General features: G+C 39.8%; 1 protein-coding gene across 3 annotated transcripts in view; it reads right to left on the reverse strand.

Annotated features, from left to right (window-relative positions):
- The window catches only part of TRIM59 (tripartite motif containing 59), a 105663-nt gene that overhangs the window by 76174 nt on the left and 13750 nt on the right, over positions 1–15739 (reverse strand). Inside the window, exon 2 of one of the 3 annotated variants that reach the window (XR_008401987.1) lies at positions 9207–9252. The exons of the other annotated variants lie outside the window; for them this stretch is intronic. The gene's annotated coding sequence lies outside the window, so the exon portion shown is untranslated. Of the gene's footprint in view, positions 1–9206; positions 9253–15739 lie in introns of those variants that run through there. 3 annotated transcript variants of the gene reach the window in all.

Here is a 15739-nt window from a genome sequence, read left to right on the forward strand (position 1 = left end):
AGAGATTGATTTAATAACAGGCTTGATACGAACCAAAGCCTGAACAAAACAGTGAAAGTCAGGAAGATTAGCAATCTTTCTTATTAAATAAAACAGAAAGAGCAGAGATTTGTCCCTTTAAAGTATTTGCAGACAAATCTTAATCCAAACCATCCTGAAGAAAGTGTAAAAATCTAGGAATTCTAAATGAATGCCAAGAGAATTTAAGAGAAGAACACCATAAAATATAGGTTTTCCAAACCAGATAATACGTGTTCCTTAAAACAGACTTATAAGCCTGCAACATAGATGATAAAAACTGAGTCAGAGAAACCTCTATGACTAAATACTAAACAATTTCCATACCTTCAAAATAGTAATTTGAAGTCCTGATGGAAATATAGCCCCTAAAACAAGAGGGCTGGCCAAAGAGAAAGCGGCCAAGGATGGCAACTGGACATCTGAACAAGATCCACATACCAAACCTGTGAGGCCATGCTGATGCTATCAGAAACACATGAGACTGTGCCAATATGATCTTGGAGATCACCTTTGGAAGAAAAAAACAGATGCGGAAAGATGAAGCCAGGTTGCAAAACTAAGACACTGCTAATGCATCCATCATTTCCACCTGAGGATCCCTGGACCTGAAAAGGTACCTGGGAAATTGAGAGAACACATCTGTATAGAGATACCACTCTCCCAGATGTAAAGACTGACGGCTGAGATAATCCACCTCCCAAATGTCTAAACCTGATATAAATGGTAGAAATTAGACAGGAGATGAAATTCACCTAAGAACATATTCAAGATACTTCTTAATTGCTAAAGAACTGTGAGTCCATATTTGATGATTGACATATGCCACAGTTGTGATATTGTCTGAAAGCAAAATGAAAAGTTCTCTCCTAAAAGAAGCCAAGCCTGAAAGAGATCTGAAAATAGCACAGAGTTCCAAAATATCGATTGGAAACCTCGCCTCTTGAAGTTTCCAAACCCCTTGTGCTGTTAGAGACCCTCAGACAGCTCCCCAACCTGTAAGACTTGTATCCATTAAGAATACAGTCCAGGAAGGACAAAGAAAAGGAGGCCCCCTGAATAAAATGATGATCACAACTGTGATATCTAAAAACAATCCCAGCACCATTGATTCAGTATGCAAAGCAAAAAAGAGGTCTCTGATGAAAAAACGAGCAAAGGGAACCACGCCCGATGCTGCAGTTATGAGACCTAAAACTTCCATGCACATAGTCACTGAAAGCAATTTTCTAGACTGTAAGTTAGACAGGCTAACGCCAAACAATTGACTCTTGCCCGATAAAGACAAAGTCATGAACACTGAATCCATTTAAAAACCCAAAAGAGGTGACCCTTGTCTGAGGAATCACGAAACTCTTTAGGTAAATTAAATCCTCTAACCATGTTTTGAAAAAACAAAACTAGTTGATTCATGAGAGATTCCAATAAAAGAAAAGATTAAGCCAATACCAAAATACCATCCAAATAACGAAACACCACAATACCCTACTGTCTTTATTACAGAAAGAAGGGCACCCAGAACCTTTGAAAAACAGAATTTATGCTTACCTGATAAATTACTTTCTCTTGTGATGTATCGAGTCCACGGATTCATCCTTTACTTGTGGGATATTCTCCTTCCCAACAGGAAGTGGCAAAGAGAGCACACAGCAGAGCCGTCCATATAGCTCCCCCTCTAGCTCCACCCCCCAGTAATTCGACCGAAGGTTAGGAAGAAAAAGGAGAAACCATAGGGTGCAGTGACTGTAGTTTAAACAAAAAAACTACCTGACTTAATAGCCAGGGCAGGCCGTGGACTCGATACATCACAAGAGAAAGTAATTTATCAGGTAAGCATAAATTCTGTTTTCTCTTGTAAGATGTATCGAGTCCACGGATTCATCCTTTACTTGTGGGATACCAATACCAAAGCTTTAGGACACGAATGAAGGGAGGGAACAAGACAGGTAACTTAAACGGAAGGCACCACTGCTTGTAAAATCTTTCTCCCAAAAATAGCCTCCGAAGAAGCAAAAGTATCGAATTCGTAAAATTTGGAAAAAGTATGCAGCGAAGACCAAGTCGCTGCCTTACAAATCTCTTCAACAGAAGCCTCATTTTTAAAAGCCCATGTGGAAGCCACTGTTCTGGTAGAATGAGCAGTAATTGTTTCGGGAGGCTGCTGGCCAGCAGTCTCATAGGCCAAACGGATGATGCTTTTCAGCCAAAAGGAAAGAGAGGTAGCAGCCGCCTTCTGACCTCTCCTCTTACCAGAATAGATAACAAACAATGAAGTTGTTTGTCTGAAATCCTTAGTTGCTTGTAAATAGAACTTTAAAGCACGAACCACATCAAGATTGTGTAACAGACGTTCCTTCTTCGAAGAAGGATTAGGACACAGAGAAGGAACAACAATTTCCTGGTTAATATTCTTATTAGACAAAACCTTAGGAAGAAAACCGGGTTTGGTACGCAAAACTGCCTTATCTGCATGGAAAACCAGGTAAGGTGAATCACACTGTAAAGCAGATAACTCTGAAACTCTTCGAGCAGAAGAGATAGCTACCAAAAACAAAACCTTCCAAGATAAAAACTTAATATCTATGGAATGTAAAGGTTCAAACGGAACCCCTTGCCGAACTGAAAGAACTAAATTCAGACTCCATGGCCGAGCCACAGGTCTATAAACAGGCTTGAGTCTGACTAAAGCCTGACTAAACGCTTGAACGTCTGGTACCTCTGCCAGACGTTTGTGTAAAAGAATAGATAAAGCAGATATCTGTCCTTTTAAGGAACTAGCTGATAATCCTTTCTCCAATCCTTCTTGGAGAAAGGACAATATCCTGGGAATCCTAATCTTACTCCATGAGTAACCCTTGGATTCGCACCAAAAAAGATATTTTCGCCAAATCTTATGGTAGATTTTCCTGGTGACAGGCTTTCTAGCCTGAATCAGGGTATCAATAACCGACTCAGAGAAACCACGCTTTGATAGAATTAGGCGTTCAATCTCCAAGCAGTCAGCCGCAGAGAAATTAGATTTGGATGTTTGAAAGGACCTTGTATCAGAAGGTCCTGCCTCATTGGTAGTGTCCATGGTGGAACAGATGACATGTCCACTAGGTCTGCATACCAGGTTCTGCGTGGCCACGCAGGCACTATTAGAATCACCAAAGCCCTCTCCTGCTTGATTCTGGCAACCGGACGAGGGAGGAGAGGAAACGGTGGAAAAACATAGGCCAGATTGAAGGACCAAGGCGCTGCTAGAGCATCTATCAGCACCGCCTGGGGATCCCGGGATCTGGACCCGTAAAGAGGAAGCTTGGTGTTCTGACGGGACGCCATCAGATCCAATTCTGGAGTGCCCCATAGCTGAGTCAGCTGGGCAAATACCTCCGGGTGGAGTTCCCACTCCCCCGGGAGAAAAGTCTGACGACTTAGAAAATCCGCCTCCTAGTTGTCTACTCCTGGGATGTGAATTCCTGAGAGATGGCAAGAGTGATCCTCCGCCCACCTGATTATTTTTGTTACTTCCATCATTGCTAGGGAACTCCTTGTACCCCCTTGATGATTGACGTAAGCTACAGTCGTAATGTTGTCCAACTGAAATCTGATGAATTTGGCCGCAGCTAGCTGAGGCCATGCCTGGAGCGCGTTGAATATCGCCCTCAGTTCCAGAATGTTTATCGAGAGAAGAGCTTCTTCCCGAGACCATAAGCCCTGAGCTTTCAGGGAGTCCCAGACTGCACCCCAGCCCAACAGACTGGCGTCGGTCGTTACGATGATCCACTCTGGTCTGCGGAAACACATTCCCTGAGACAGGTGATCCTGAGACCACCACCAGAGAAGAGAATCTCTGGTCCCCTGGTCCAGCTGTATTTGAGGAGACAAATCTGCATAATCCCCATTCCACTGTTTGAGCATGCATAGTTGCAGTGGTCTGAGGTGTATCCGTGCAAAAGGGACTATGTCCATTGCCGCTACCATTAGCCAGATTGTCTCTATGCACTGAGCTACAGATGGCCGAGGAATGGAATGAAGGGCTCGGCAAGTGGTTAAGAGTTTTAACTTTCTGACCTCCGTCAGAAATATTTTCATTTCTACCGAGACTATTAGAGTTCCTAGGAAGGAAACTCTTGTGAGGGGGGAGAGAGAACGCTTTTTGATGTTCACCTTCCACCCGTGAGACCTCAGAAAGGCCAATACAATCTCCGTGTGAGACTTGGCTCTTTGGAAAGTCGACACTTGAATTAAGATGTCGTCTAGATAAGGCGCCACTGCTATGCCCCGCGGTCTTAGAACCGCCAGGAGGGACCCTAGCACCTTTGTGAAAATTCTGGGAGCAGTGGCCAACCCGAAAGGAAGAGCCACAAATTGGTAATGCTTGTCCAGAAAGGCGAACCTGAGAAACTGGTGATGATCTTTGTGGATAGGAATGTGCAGATACGCATCCTTTAGATCCACGGTAGTCATATATTGACCCTCCTGGATCATTGGCAAGATTGTCCGAATGGTCTCCATCTTGAATGATGGGACTCTGAGGAATTTGTTTAGAATTTTGAGATCCAGGATTGGTCTGAAAGTTCCTTCTTTCTTGGGAACCACAAACAGGTTTGAGTAAAAACCCAGCCCTTGTTCCGCAATTGGAACTGGGTGGATCACACCCATTGTATGTAGGTCTTCTACACAGCGTAAGAACGCCTCTTTCTTTGTCTGGTCTGTAGACAGACGAGAAATGTGGAACCTTCCCCTTGGAGGGGAGTCCTTGAATTCTAGAAGATATCCCTGGGATACAATCTCTAAGGCCCAGGGATCGTGTACGTCTTTTGCCCAGGCCTGAGCAAAGAGAGAGAGTCTGCCCCCTACTAGATCCGGTCCCGGATCTGGGGCTACCCCATCATGCTGTCTTGGAGGCAGCTGCAGGCTTCTTGGCTTGTTTACCCTTGTTCCAGCCCTGGTAAGGTTTCCAGGCTGACCTGGGTTGCGAAGCGTTACCCTCTTGCTTTGTAGCAGGGGAGGATGAAGCGAGACCGCTCCTGAAATTCCGAAAGGAATGAAAATTATTTTGTTTGTTCTTTATCTTAAAGGACTTGTCCTGAGGGAGAGCATGGCCTTTTCCCCCAGTGATTTCTGAAATAATCTCTTTCAATTCAGGCCCGAAGAGGGTCTTTCCTTTGAAAGGGATGTTCAAGAGTTTGGATTTTGACGACACATCGGCCAACCAGGACTTTAGCCATAGCGCCCTACGCGCTAAAATGGCGAAACCTGAATTCTTTGCCGCTAACTTAGCTAGTTGGAAAGCGGCATCTGTGATAAAAGAATCAGCCAGCTTAAGAGCCTTAATTCTGTCCATAATGTCCTCATATGAGGTCTCCGTCTGGAGCGCATCTTCCAGTGCCTCGAACCAGAAAGCAGCTGCAGTAGTTACAGGAACAATGCACGCAATAGGTTGGAGAAGAAAACCTTGTTGAACAAAAAGTTTCTTAAGTAAACCCTCTAATTTTTTATCCATAGGGTCTTTAAAAGCACAACTGTCTTCAATTGGTATGGTTGTACGTTTAGCAAGTGAAGAAATAGCCCCCTCCACCTTAGGGACCATCTGCCACGAGTCCTGCATGGGGTCAGATATGGAGAACATTTTCTTAAAAACAGGAGGGGGAACAAAGGGAATACCTGGTCTATCCCACTCCCTAGTAACGATATCCGCAATCCTCTTAGGGACCGGGAACACATCAGCGTAAACAGGAACTTCTAGATATTTGTCCATTTTACACAATTTCTCTGGAACCACCATAGGGTCGCAGTAATCCAGAGTAACTAATACCTCCCTGAGCAATAAGCGGAGGTGTTCTAGTTTAAATTTAAAAGCCAACGTATATGAATCTGTCTGAGGAGAAACCTTTCCTGAATCGGAAATTTCTCCCTCAGACAGCACATCGCTCGCCCCCACTTCAGAGCGTTGTGAGGGTATATCTGATACGGCTACTAAAGCGTCAGAATGCTCAGAATCTGTTCTTAAAACAGAGCTATCACGCTTTGCAGGTAACACGGGCAGTTTAGATAAAAACACAGAGAGTATTATTCATAACTGCCGCCAAGTCTTGCAAGGTAAAAGAATTAGACACAATAGAGGTGCTAGGCGTCGCTTGAGCGGGCGTAACTGGTTGTGACACTTGGGGAGAGGTTGATGGGCTAACCTCGTTACCTTCTGTCTGAGAATCATCTTGGGCCACATTTTTAAGTGCAACAATATGTTCTTTAAAGTGTATAGACATATCAGTACAAGTGGGACACATTCTGAGGGGGGTTCCACCATGGCTTCTAAACACATTGAACAAGGATTTTCCTTGGTGTCAGACATGTTTAACAGACTAGTATTAAAACAAACAGGCTTGGAAATCACTTTAATCAAGTAAAAACACACTTTGAAAAAAACGTTACTGTGCCTTTAAGAGATAAAAAAGGCACACAATTTTGCAAAACAGTGAAAAAATGCAGCTAACTTTTCGAAATCTTTACAGTATGTACCTAAAGCATTAGTAAGATTGCACCACTAGCAATAAAAACGATTAACCCCTTAATGCCAAAAACGGATCGACAGTAGCCAAAAAAACGGTTAAAAAACGTTCAGCACCCTGCCACAGCTCTGATGTGGCCCTACCTGCCCTTAGGAACCAGATTTGTGGGGAAAAAACTTCTTATAGGCCCTCAAACTGCAGCCGGACCCTCCATGTGAAGCAGCCTGAACTTCTAGTCAAATATAACTGCGCATCTGAGGCGCGAAATTAGGCCCCTCCCACCTCACTACGGTGCTTGTGAGGCCTAAAGAAACACTCCCAAGTGTTTGAATAATAGCCATGTGGGTAACAAACCCTGAAAGAAACCCAAAGTAACCCTCAAAGTGTCTCAAACAAACAAAATTTTCAATAAAAACCGTTTGCCATGAAAGTAGTGTCAACCAGCATAAACTAGCCCTGTTATGTAAGCTTAAAATTCCATACTTAGTTTCTGAATACAGCTTACCCTTCCCTCATGGGGATATTATCAGTCCTTTCTAGCATTGTCAGTCTTGTCTAGAAATAAATGACTGAACATAGCTTTTTGCAGCCTAACCTGCAAACCGTTCCCCCCAACTGAAGTTTTCTTGTACTCCTCAGTCCTTTGTGGGAACAGCAGTGGATTTTAGTTACAACATGCTAAAATCATCTTCCTCCCTGCAGAAATCTTCATCTCCTTTCTGCTAGAGAGTAAATAGTACACACCGGCACCATTTAAAATAACAAACTTTTGTTGTAGATAATAAAAACTACATTTCTAACACCACATTCACTTTACCCTTCCGATTGCTTAGAGCCGGCAAAGAGAATGACTGGGGGGTGGAGCTAGAGGGGGAGCTATATGGACAGCTCTGCTGTGTGCTCTCTTTGCCACTTCCTGTTGGGAAGGAGAATATCCCACAAGTAAAGGATGAATCCGTGGACTCGATACATCTTACAAGAGAAATATTAATAAAGCGGTCGCTAAACCAAATGGAAAAAGCGACAAATTGTTAAAGCTTATCTAACATGAGAATCTCAGAAACCACAAGTGGTCTGAATGAAATAAAATATGAGGATAAACATCCTGTAAAATGGAGTGGAAATGAAATTACCTTGCTGAACAAAAAGGCATAATAGTCCTTATAATCGCCAACTTGAAAGTTGAGACTCTAACAATATATACAATCCAAAATTGGACTGAATAAACCTTCCTTCTGTGGGACAAAGAATAGATTTGAATAGAAACCCAAATTCCTGTTCCTGCTAAAGAACTGGTAAAATCACTCCTGAAAAAAATTCAGAGTGTACTGAGAAAGAAAGAATCTTCCCATCGAAGGTCTCATTCTAAAATTCTATTCAAACCCTAAGAATAATAGATTTCGGACTGAATTCATCCAAAAACAATTTAATCTGCCCCCCAACAGAAGGACTGGTTTGAGAACTGTACCTTCATGCAGTCTAATAACTAGTAAATATATAGGGTTTTTCTCCCAGAAAGATACAAAAAAAAAAAAAAAAGGCTTTTCAGTGCTTACAATTGGAGTTAACCAAATTAGCAGCTGATAAAACAGTTGTTATTATTACCCAAATAAATGATACACAATACATTAACCTCAAAAGGCCAAAGGGCTGTATTAACCCTGCCGGGAAATGAATCTATGACCCCTGGATCTAGAACAAGCGTTTGTAGTCAGGACATTCACCAACTGATCTACATCATCGGGCTAAAAGGGCAGAAAAAAACTCTAAGCCTCCAGAAATAGTGGAGATTATAGAAATCAAACATATTTTCCTAACAAGATAGAGATAATAAAATATATTTGAAATCATAATAATATAGTATATATTATAGATATAGTAAACATAATTAAATGAATACATCTAAAGTAAATAAACAGTTATATACTTGAGAATCTGAAACTGCTTATGCTAACTGTTAAACAAAAGGTTGAGAGAACAGTAATGTCAGCCACAGATAAAGCTGAGCTAAAAATATAAACAGTACGTGAATATGCTCTACTAAGGTTATATTCAAATTATAAAGAATTCTGAAAATAAGTACCAATTTCCATAGAAATAGTAGTACAGTCCCAAGAGGGAATCAGGATAACCATTCTCTAAAATATAATACAGATAGTATATTGAATAGGAAAAGACCTCAAGAGCAAAAATCTTAAAATCCAGATTTGAAAAGGATTAAAAACATAGTTAATAGGAGGACTAAACTCATAAAAGCTATAAATAACATTTCCTTAACAAACAACACAAAAAAAAATAAAAAAAATGTTCAAATGAAAAATAAGGAGAATTTTTAACAAACTGTCTGATACAGGATCCTTTGAGTCAAAGAAACCTTCATCAGTAGAATAAACTTAAGTATGCTGTCGATCGGAACAAAATTAATTAAATCTTAACAATTTTGAAAAGACCTTGTAAGTTTAAAAAACATAATAGCAGTTATAACCTTTTATGATATAAGCAACAATATGTGATGCTTGCAGATGAAATCAAGTACATGAACTGAATATGTAAAAAACAGTAAATGTCATTGTACATGTACAAGCATAAAACATGATAAATAAATGCCACATAATTGAGCTGAAGAATTAACAACAACAACTTAATAATGAAAAGAACACACTTAGCTTTGTAGAATTGTGTTCCAGGGCATCATAGTTTCTACAGTAACATCAGAGTCAGGATCAGAATGAGACATCTTGCAAAATGTAACAGAAAAAGAAAAAATAACATTAGGCAAAACATTTAATTTCCACAATGTAACAGTTTCAGTAGAGAAAAACAAAAGATTTATTTTTTGTTTTAAAAAAAAAACACCTATCAAAAAAGCAGGCATAATAGCTTTCAGAATTCATGAAAACAGCGAGCAATAGAGGGGTAAAATAACTAAAATTTGGCACCAAAAATGACGCATTACGCAAAAGGAAGTTAAAAAATGTTGCCACAAAACTAACACCAGGAAATGACAACTTGCATCATAACAAACACGATTTTGCGCCAAAACAAATAGCGTCAAAGACGCAGGACGCACAAAATTTGCGCCATCAAAGGCGTTACTCTCTTCACATCCTTCTGACAAACACTGTACTCTGAGAGGAATTGGGCTTCAGAATGCTTAGAAGTGCTTATCATAGAAGAAATCATAAAAATCAAGAACAAACTTACTTCACCACCTCCATAGGAGGCAAAGTTTGTAAAACTGAGTTGTGGGTGTGGTGGTAGGTGTATTTATAGGCATTTTAGGTTTGGGAAACTTTGCCCCCTCCTGGTAGGAATGCATATCCCATACGTCACTAGCTCATGGACTCTTGCCAATTACATGAAAGAAAAGGCCTTTGTCTGTAGCTAGTGGGTATTACTAAACATATTCAAATATAGTCAGAGCAATGTAAACTTTATCATAATTTTTAGGCACTTTAGAAGCAAAATTGATAATACATGTCAATTACAAACGTTATCTTCTTTGAGTGCTTTATTTAAAGAGCTCATATTTTTTTGAGTGTATAGTGTCCCTTTAAGTATTCACTATGGAAAAGCTTTGTAAACATAAACAGGAGAAGAAATAACACTCCCAGTAGGAGGCAGTAGAGATTAGTACTAAAATTTTAATTTTCAATTGTTAATTAAGATAAATAAGGAAGACGGCTCGCACCTCTCCCTTGAGCTTGATTACCTGCTCTCTATGGCGCAGTGATCCTTGGCCGTTTCACACAAGCACAAGCGGCCCGGATTAACAGGAGCTACAGCGCTAAGGAAGTCACTCACAAGCGTTGCTCAGGTGGCTGGAGTAACCTTATTTCCTCGGGAGGACAAGACCTCAGCAGCCCGGATGCCAAAGACATTGAAGTTGAAGGAAGTGGACGGCACTGAGGAAAAATTGAATTGGCAAATATGTCTGCTGTCCGGTGACAAGGTGCAAATGAATTCACAACCGTAGGGACGTCTTCCTACAGGTATTGTTTGTCTGCCTTTCTCAGTTAAACTTGACGGCCAGCAGCGGATACCTTCAGACAGCTCTGTGCAAGGCAGCATGGTTTTTGCAAGATAGCTGCTGGTAAAGTTTACAAGGCTAACTTGGCGGGCAGCTTGATGATAGAAGATCTATTTGGCACATAATAAAGGGGGCAACCAAGGCTGTGATAAGGAATAGCCTGATAAGTTATTTTAAATGTACCCAGAGTCTGTATAAACAACAGCTGGGAGAACTTTTGCCTACTGTATATGTCCATAGCAATGAACACTACAGGTGCTAATGTTTGTTAGAAGTGACTGTATTGTGCAATACTCCCATAACCCCGGTGGGTAGGAGTGGTAAGAAGGCGGCTCCCATAAACCCATAAGCCTCAGGTAGAAACAGAAAAGGTCTACGGAGAACTTTGTGGGAAGCATATATGGGCGCTAAAGTGAATAGCTGATTAGAGAGGCCACAGCATTTACATTTTGACTAAGAACTCTCTTTAAGCAGCTGGGAGCAAAGCTGCAACAATAACTAAGCACTGCAGGCTGATAATAGCCAATTTTTGGTCTGGCAGTAAAAATCCATCTTGAATTCAAGCAAATCTAATTGGTGTGACTGTATCCCTATTCACTCCCATAACCCGTATCGGTAGGAGTCAAGAAGACAGCCCCTTATTAAAAAGCTGTGGGCAAGTTGGAAAAGTTCTAAAAAAAAAAAAAAAAGGACTGTTTTTCCATTTGCTGTGCTCTCTACTTGTCTGAAAACGTGTGGGACTATAAGTGTAAAACAGAGGAATATAAGTCACATAGGGTTATAATAGTATTTAGTAATCTGGTGGCTGAATGTGTCTTTATAACTAGCAACTGTTGACATAAATATTGAGTTTGACAAGTTTAGATGGATATGGAGAATATAGGGGTTTTCTCTTTTTCTAAAAGGAGATTTGGATATTCCATAGTATGTTGTGGTACTTACTATAGTGCATAAATACTTATCTAATTATCTGTTAAAAGTACAATTTTGATTAGCATAAATAAGGAAGCACGTACTGGTGTAAGTATAAAAGGCAATGCACTTTTTATTACCTACTGGTTTATTCTACAATAAAAATTTTCCTCGACTTATATATAAAGCTGGGAAGGTGCAAATAATTATTTAGTTTATGCATTAAGAGTAGAAGATCCAGTAGGATAATAATCAATCATCCTCTGTCCAACCAGGGGTTCTGGCTTTTGTCGATAGTCTGAAAAGATCTCGCAGGTATATTTTGAAAAGACCTTGCAGATAAACGTTTTTACACCATGTTTAAAAAGTTTAAACTTAAACCCACACTTTAATTGTGTAGGAGGTGTTATCCTTAAAGAACTGCCCACATTTTTACAAGAGCATAGTGGTTTACCTAAAGGCACTGATTATCTAATAAGTATATTGAATTAAAATTGGTCTTGGAGATAAGGCCATATTGACTATCTTTTTTTTTTGCACTACATATGAGCGGACACTAAATTAATTTTATTATCCTACACATTAGGCAGTAACGAATATATATTCACAGTTAATCTAAGGAAAGTAGGTGGTATTTTACCATTAACACAATCACTTGGCAGATTGCCACATACGACTGGTTTGTTACATCTATTTTGTTAACATCTCTGTTAATACAGAGTTATATGTTCACATTTTATCTACACATTTTATTTATTTTCACTGAGTTATTTCACATATTCCCTAAATTGGCAAATTATCCTGATGGAAAGATATATATCACTTCTAAAGGGAGCTCTCCAGCCATGCCTCCAAGACATAGAGAAAAGAAAATGCCATCAAAGTACAGAGCCAAGTTCTGATACACCACAATCAGACATTGAAACACAATCAGCTATAAGTAACCCAGTTGATATAGTCACCCAAATGTCCAGAGTGTTTACATCACAATTAGATGCCCTAAAATTAGAAATCAAACAAGATATTAATTCACTATCGACTGAAGTGAGGCAATTTACCAATAGACTAGATGATCTTGAAAATAGGGTCTCAGACTTAGAGGACAGAATGATTCAGCTGGAACAAACCAACTTAAAGGGACATTAAACACTTAGAGATGGTAATATAAAATGATAAATTTTATATAATAAAACAGCTCTGCAATATACTTTCATTATTTATTTTGTCCTCTTTGCCTGTAATTCCATTTTGAAATTGTGAGCTTTTCAGTTCCTGTTAGAAATGGAAGTGCAGAACACTGTTAAATCCAGCACAACCATTGGCTGCACAATCTAGTGACCAATTTATAACTGACTCTAATTGGCCACAGCAGAGAAGGTAACACAAGTTACAACATGGCAGCTCCCAGTGTTTTATAGACACTAAAACTTTACACTTATTTTGTCACTTTTTAAACAACTAATGAAACTTTAAAAAATACATCTACATGTTAGTCATGGACTAATCTTTTCTTTGAATGCATAATTCTATCTAGCATGTATTTAGTGTTTAATGTCCCTTTAAGGCTCGAAACTAATTCAGACAATATGCAAAGGAAAGTAGAAGATCTAGAAGATAGGGCACGCCGCAACAATATTAGAATCATAGGTCTGCCTGAGACTGTAGAATTTAAAGATCTACCCCATTTTATCACTGATACTCTTCAAAAATATCTGAATATGTACTCAGATACGCAGCCTATACAAATAGAAAGAATACACAGAACATGGATAAGTCGCAGAAATACTGACGGCACTTTACAACCTAGGCCTATAATTGTCAAATTTCTAAAATTCAGAGACAAAGTTAATATGCTAAGGAATTACAGGAAAGCAAATCCAGTACTTTTAGAACAAAATAAAATAATGCTATTTCAAGACTTCTCAGCAGAAACTTCTGCAAAAAGAAGATTAATGTCTCCCTTTTGTACTAAGTTGATTAAAGCAAACTATAATGTTAGATTAATCTACCCGGCTAGACTAGTTTTGCTAATAGATGGAGAGTCTAAGACTCTGGAGACTCCCCAGAAAGCAAAACAATTCTGTAAAGATAATGGTATAGTCTGAAAAAGTGTATGCTATACATGTCCTAGTAGGAAATATGGTTATAAGTGTATATTCTGTGTTTAAAGTTGTTAGTCAATTTTATCTTTAGAATTGTAATCTGGAGGGTATTGGTAAGCATTATCTTGTTGATGGAACATCTTAAACAACAACAAATGTTAATAAGCAACAAAATAGATAGAGACGGAATAGTTTTTTTGTTAAAGAATGTTATAATTGGTGATTCCACATATGGTGCTGTTGCCGGGGCTAGGGGTGGGGAGGGGTTTTCCTGTTTTTTTTTCTGCCGAGTTTTATATGTTGAACATATTGCTAGGGAACTTGCCCCATCTTTAGTGACTTATTAATGATTTCAATATGCCTGCTATATTTGAGTAAGAATCCAAATAGAATATCTTCTGTCTGTCTTCCTAGTAGGGTTGCAATAGAGAATTTACTGGAAATGAGTGAGAAGTCAAATTTATTGTTACAAAACCATCCTTTCTACAGTGAAGCTTATATGTATGTGGTAAATGATTGAGAATTTAAATAGATTGCTATGGAATGGGCCTCCCCATAGCGATCCACGGCCGAAGTCCATATGTTGAAGGTAAATGAGTGAGAATCTGAAAAACATAATTTATGCTTACCTGATAAATTTATTTCTCGTGTAGTGTAGTCAGTCCACGGGTCATCCATTACTTATGGAATATATCTCTTCCCCAACAGGAAGTTGCAAGAGGATCACCCAAGCAGAGCTGCTATATAGCTCCTCCCCTCACATGTCATATTCAGTCATTCGACCAAAACCAGACGAGAAAGGAGAAACCATAGGGTGCAGTGGTGACTGGAGTTTAATTAAAATTTAGATCTGCCTTAAAGACAGGGCGGGCCGTGGACTGACTACACTACAAGATAAATACATTTATCATGTAAGCATAAATTATGTTTTCTCTTGTTAAGTGTAGTCAGTCCACGGGTCATCCATTACTTATGGAATACCAATACCAAAGCTAAAGTACACGGATGAAGGGAGGGACAAGGCAGGAACTTTAAACGGAAGGAACCACTTTCTCCCAAAAATAGCCTCCGAAGAAGCAAAAGTGTCAAATTTGTAAAATTTTGAAAAAGTGTGAAGTGAAGACCAAGTTGCAGCCTTGCAAATCTGTTCAACAGAGGCCTCATTTTTAAAGGCCCAGGTGGAAGCCACAGCTCTAGTAGAATGAGCTGTAATCCTTTCAGGAGGCTGCTGTCCAGCAGTCTCATAGGCTAAACGTATTATGCTACGAAGCCAAAAAGAGAGAGAGGTAGCCGAAGCCTTTTGACCTCTCCTCTGTCCAGAGTAAACGACAAACAGGGAAGAAGTTTGACGAAAATCTTTAGTTGCCTGCAAATAGAACTTCAGGGCACGGACTACGTCCAGATTATGCAAAAGTCGCTCCTTCTTTGAAGAAGGGTTAGGACACAATGATGGAACAACAATCTCTTGATTGATATTCCTGTTAGTAACTACCTTAGGTAAGAACCCAGGTTTAGTACGCAGAACTACCTTGTCTGAATGAAAAATCAGATAAGGAGAATCACAATGTAAGGCAGATAACTCAGAGACTCTTCGAGCCGAGGAAATAGCCATCAAAAACAGAACTTTCCAGGATAACAGCTTGATATCAATGGAATGTAGGGGTTCAAATGGAACGCCTTGGAGAACGTTAAGAACTAAGTTTAAGCTCCATGGCGGAGCAACAGTCTTAAACACAGGCTTAATCCTAGCTAAAGCCTGACAAAAAGCCTGAACGTCTGGAACTTCAGCCAGACGTTTGTGTAGAAGAATAGACAGAGCAGAAATCTGTCCCTTTAACGAACTAGCAGATAAGCCCTTTTCTAAACCCTCTTGTAGAAAAGACAATATCCTAGGAATCCTAACCTTACTCCATGAGTAACTCTTGGATTCGCACCAATATAAATATTTACGCCATATCTTATGGTAAATTCTTCTGGTAACAGGTTTCCTAGCCTGTATTAAGGTATCAATAACCGACTCCGAGAAGCCACGCTTTGATAGAATCAAGCGTTCAATCTCCATGCAGTCAGCCTCAGAGAAATTAGATTTGGATGGTTGAAAGGACCCTGAATTAGAAGGTCCTGTCTCAGAGGCAGAGACCATGGTGGACAGGACGACATGTCCACTAGGTCTGCATACC

Source organism: Bombina bombina, chromosome 4, assembly GCF_027579735.1.
Source record: "Bombina bombina isolate aBomBom1 chromosome 4, aBomBom1.pri, whole genome shotgun sequence".
Lineage (NCBI taxonomy): Eukaryota > Metazoa > Chordata > Amphibia > Anura > Bombinatoridae > Bombina > Bombina bombina.